The 5429-nt window shown below is 38.1% G+C and overlaps 2 pseudogenes; one reads left to right on the forward strand and one right to left on the reverse strand.

Moving 5' to 3' along the window:
* Positions 1 to 2295: 2295 nt before the first annotated feature.
* LOC134897942 (5S ribosomal RNA) lies at positions 2296 to 2414 on the reverse strand (annotated as a pseudogene).
* Positions 2415 to 4664: 2250 nt separating this feature from the next.
* Positions 4665 to 4783, forward strand: LOC134896684 (5S ribosomal RNA; annotated as a pseudogene).
* Positions 4784 to 5429: the final 646 nt, after the last annotated feature.

Raw genomic sequence — 5429 nt, forward strand, 5'->3', positions numbered from 1 at the left:
CACATCTGTCCCTGTCAATGAGGCACTTATACTAGTGCCGCTGTCTCCACTTTTTTCAGTGGGATTTTACAGCCCAGTGCTAAGCCCCCGCCCCCCACTTTATCCATATTCTCATTGTCAACGGGAGGCACTGTTATCAGTGCCTCCTAAACTATTTAAATGTATTAAAATGATTAGAATAATATAACGAAGATACTTATGACACAGAATATCTTCTTAGAGTATCTTCTATGTATTATTTTAATCAATAATGACTGCCTCCCCTGCCTCCCCTGACTGCACTCCCTGATATATATATATATATATATATATATACGAAAAAATAAGAGGCGGCACTCGGAGAAATCAAACGACAGTATAACGTGTATTGAGGTGCTACTTCAACGTTTCAGAAATCATCAGGATAAACACAAGTGCAAATAAACCATGTATAAATAGAGATAACTTACCCCCCATGTGGATACCTCCACCAGCGCTCACTGGGGGCCACGCCGTTCTGACTTCCTATCTGGCGTCCCAGTGCACATCAGCTGATGCGGAAGTGACGTCATGGTTGCCAGCTGGGTGGCCATGGTGACGCTGTAAACAATATCAGAAAACGCCAATGTAATACAGTGCAACATCCAACAGTGTGCTGTCCGGTTGCTCATTCATATATACAGTACATACAGCAGACTTTGAATTCACATTAAAATGAACAGATAAAAAGCCTCCTGTGTGTCCACAGTAAGTGGTGTCAAATTCCCATTAAGAAATCCAGTACTATGCATATAGTTATAAGGTTATTCAAATCCTGTATACAAAAAAAATGCATATAAAATAGTGTAAATGACCCAACCATTTGTCAACACGTACTGTATAATACATAAAATCACACCTCCAACTTACGTTAGTAATCCCAAAAAATTGTTTAAGATGAATATAATATTTGAGATCAGAGTATGCGCTAAAATAGCTTCCTTTAAAAATATAAAGTATTAATGTCAGACAGTCCCCTGTAGGGTTTCATTCAATAGCCAGCACATGTTACCCTAAAAAAGTGGAACTGCCCTACCTCAAATAAGTATCCTGCAATAATACTGGGAACAAGACTCTCAACAGGGATTCAATACCAAGACACACACTGACAGTAAATAAGTGCAATACGCTCATAAAAAATTAATTAGACCCAAATTGTCATTAAAGCCTCCAGGTCTAAGGGTGTTTAGCTTATATATCCACCTGGATTCAAGTTGTAGGAACTGTTTATCCCTATTGCCCCCCCTACCCCCAGTAGACTACGGCACATGGTCAGTGATACAGTGTTTAAATGTGGCCATGGAATGTTTGAATTCTAGAAAATGTCGGGCCAGTTGGTCCCCTTTGCCCGTAGCAAGTGCGTTTCTGATGGCTTGCCTGTGTTCTGCCATTCTGGTTATGAACTAGCACTCTGTCTTCCTTATATAATAACGCCCGCAAGGGGATATAATGCCATACACTACGAATTTCGTGGTGCACGTCAGAGGCCATCTTATTGGAAATTTCTTACCTGAATAGGGATGTTAAATATAATCACCAGGAGACATATGCGAACAGGTTGTGCAGCCAGTGCACTTAAAGCAACCGTTTTTCCTAGTCAAAAAATTGATGGGGAGAGTTTTAAATTTGGACATATCCGTCTTTACAACCATGTCCTTAATACTTCTGCCCTTAGAATAACTAGGTAAAATACGTTATTGTGTAGGACCTGTAATCCGGGTCTGTAGTTAGGATGGGCCACAAAGACTTCATCAGTTTGTTGAATTGCTCACTTTTAACACTAACAGTATGGAGAAAAAAAGAGACTCTTTTGTGGGCGCACTCTTTACTTTTAATTAATGTATGAAATATTAGAGATAAATATAAGTATAAAATATAACTTTTATTCGTATCATAGAGTAAGAATCAGTCAGTGGTCAACAGAGTAACATTCAGATAATATAACAAAGTAGCTAGCAAATAAATGCTGATACTTGATAAGGCAAAAAATGAAATAAACTGAGTAATTAAATAATTAATAACAATTAAATTCTGATATTTGCATAATAAATTCCGGCTGCCAAAATACAATAAGAGTGCCCTAAGAATTAGATCATTTAGAAGATAAGCTGCCAATGTGTATAGGCCCCGCAATAATCCAAATTAGGACAGTTGAAGCATAGAAATGTTCTAGAGATTAAAGACTGTAGTGTTCATAGGATGAGTAACAATGAAAAGTAAGATAGCAAGGTGAATCTGCTGTCAGTGTTAGACTCTGAGCAAAACGGACCAATGTGAGTTCTGCTACACTGGGTCTTCCTCAATGGTCGCCCACTAGAGTACTGACCCAGCCCAACAATGATTAGCTTCCAAGATCAGACGGCTTTGGGCGTTTCCAGTGTGGTATGATAGTAGAAGAAAAACGAGCGATGACGGAGACTCAGGAATCACTGATGAGAGTTCACGAAATGTATAGTATGGAGGAAAAAGATGGATCTGCTGCCAATGTTAGACAGGGATAAACCCTGAATCAATGGTGAGAGTCCACGCAAAGATAGATTAGAGTCAAAAGAAATGGGAAGCAGAAGACTTGCAAAAAAGAGGCCCTTAGGATAATTGGAAAGTTTGAAAATTAGTTTCCAATAAGCATTTCAAAGCAATGATTGCTGATAACAATTAGTGGCATATAATGGAGAAACAGGCAAACACCTGTGCTGGCTGTAGATAAACTAGATAGATTGTAGTCAAATTCTTCACAGCAGTGATAAAGATAACAAAGTATCCTAGGCTGAAAAAAGTACCCAAAATGTTTCTAATGCCAGATACAAGCAAGTATCAATATGTGAGCCAAAAGGGAGGATAACAATGTAATTAGTACTTAAGCTCTAAACCTATGAATACATATAATAAGTATGCAGAAATATCTTGCAAATTTAAACACAGTTAAATTGAGTAGATGGCTTCAGATATAGCATTACTGAACAATTGAAGACTAATTAACATATTGGCATCAATCACGTTCTTTAATTGGACAAATAATGATTGATGTAAATAATAATAGATGCCACTGAATACGTTATTGCCGAAGTTCAATTTATCTTTCAAAAGATAGGGTAGATAAGCAATAATGAAATGCTGGAAAAGGAATAATAAATAATAAATAAATAAATATACATGTATTGTAAAAGGAAGTGCAATTAATTTTAACAAATAGAGTGGATAAGCAATATGGAAATGATAGGGAATGAATAAATGTATAGATTAATGCTTCTCACAACATATTCCAAGAGAGTAACAATTGATTGGATGGGGGATTCAAAAAAAGAAGTGGAAAAGAATAGGATTTGAGATGCTGTGGGTAAATAAAATAATGTACTGATATTACCCGTGGCAAATGTTAGATAAGGAATCCCAATCCTGATGTGTGAGGTCACTGTCAATGAAGGGGATGCCCGTGGTGACCGCGAAGAGAAGACACCAGTCACCGTCCTGTGCCCGTGGAAGACCTTAGATGCCAATAGTGAGGTAAAGTTCCGTTAATGAGGCAGCGGTTCTCCGTGGATGAAGGCAGAAGGTACGGCCATGCTGGAGGAACCTGCAGCGCAGGCGGGTGTTCGTGCAGCAGTCAGTCTCGAATGTGGAGAGCGGACAGCCGCAGGCATATGACGGGAGCGTGCAGCAATCAGTCTCTAATATGGAGAGCGGGCAGCCGCAGGCAGAAGATGGGAGCAGGTACTTGAGGAGAAGGGGAAGAACAGTCCGAGGCTGGAAACACTAGCAGCAGTTGAAGGATGAAATTCCTGCGGGGCTGAGCAGGGCGCTGGGCAGCGGCGGGTGTGGGTGGATGTACGGCACTCAGGAGAGAGAAGGCACTCTATTTGTTAAAATGAATTGCACTTCCTTTTACAATACATGTATATTTATTTATTAATTATTATTCCTTTTCCAGCATTTCATTATTGCTTATCTACCCTATCTTTTGAAAGATAAATTGAACTTCGGCAATAACGTATTCAGTGGCATCTATTATTATTTACATCAATCATTATTTGTCCAATTAAAGAACGTGATTGATGCCAATATGTTAATTAGTCTTCAATTGTTCAGTAATGCTATATCTGAAGCCATCTACTCAATTTAACTGTGTTTAAATTTGCAAGATATTTCTGCATACTTATTATATGTATTCATAGGTTTAGAGCTTGAGTACTAATTACATTGTTATCCTCTCTTTTGGCTCACATATTGATACTTGCTTGTATCTGGCATTAGAAACATTTTGGGTACTTTTTTCAGCCTAGGATACTTTGTTATCTTTATCACTGCTGTGAAGAATTTGACTACAATCTATCTAGTTTATCTACAGCCAGCACAGGTGTTTGCCTGTTTCTCCATTATATGCCACTAATTGTTATCAGCAATCATTGCTTTGAAATGCTTATTGGAAACTAATTTTCAAACTTTCCAATTATCGTAAGGGCCTCTTTTTTGCAAGTCTTCTGCTTCCCATTTCTTTTGACTCTAATCTATCTTTTCGTGGACTCTCACCATTGATTCAGGGTTTATCCCTGTCTAACATTGGCAGCAGATCCATCTTTTTCCTCCATACTATACATTTCGTGAACTCTCATCAGTGATTCCTGAGTCTCCGTCATCGCTCGTTTTTCTTCTACTATCATACCACACTGGAAACGCCCAAAGCCGTCTGATCTTGGAAGCTAATCAGTGTTGGGCTGGGTCAGTACTCTAGTGGGCGACCACTGAGGAAGACCCAGTGTAGCAGAACTCACATTGGTCCGTTTTGCTCAGAGTCTAACACTGACAGCAGATTCACCTTGCTATCTTACTTTTCATTGTTACTCATCCTATGAACACTACAGTCTTTAATCTCTAGAACATTTCTGTGCTTCAACTGTCCTAATGCGGGGCCTACACACATTGTCAGCTTATCTGTCTTCTAAACGATATAATTCTTAGGGCACTCTTATTGTATTTTGGCAGCCGGAATTTATTATGCAAATATCAGCATTTAATTGTTATTAATTATTTAATTACTCAGTTTATTTCATTTTTTTTGCCTGATCAAGTATCAGCATTTATTTGCTAGCTACTTTGTTATATTATCTGAATGTTACTCTGTTGACCACTGACTGATTCTTACTCTATGATACGAATAAAAGTTATATTTTAAACTTATATTTATCTCTATTATTTCATACATTATTTAAAAGTAAAGAGTGCGCCCACAAAAGAGTCTCTTTTTTTCTCCATACTGTTGTTGTTAGCAGTCCCATTGACTCAGGGTGCACCACCAAATTATGATTAGAAAACCACGTTTTCTTTGTACTCTTTATTTTGGTCAAATAAATTGATACTTTATATTTATTATACACCGGTGCGGTATCTCTCCAAATACATCACTTTTAACACTG

Source organism: Pseudophryne corroboree, chromosome 3 (assembly GCF_028390025.1).
Source record: "Pseudophryne corroboree isolate aPseCor3 chromosome 3, aPseCor3.hap2, whole genome shotgun sequence".
NCBI classification, from domain to species: Eukaryota; Metazoa; Chordata; class Amphibia; order Anura; family Myobatrachidae; genus Pseudophryne; species Pseudophryne corroboree.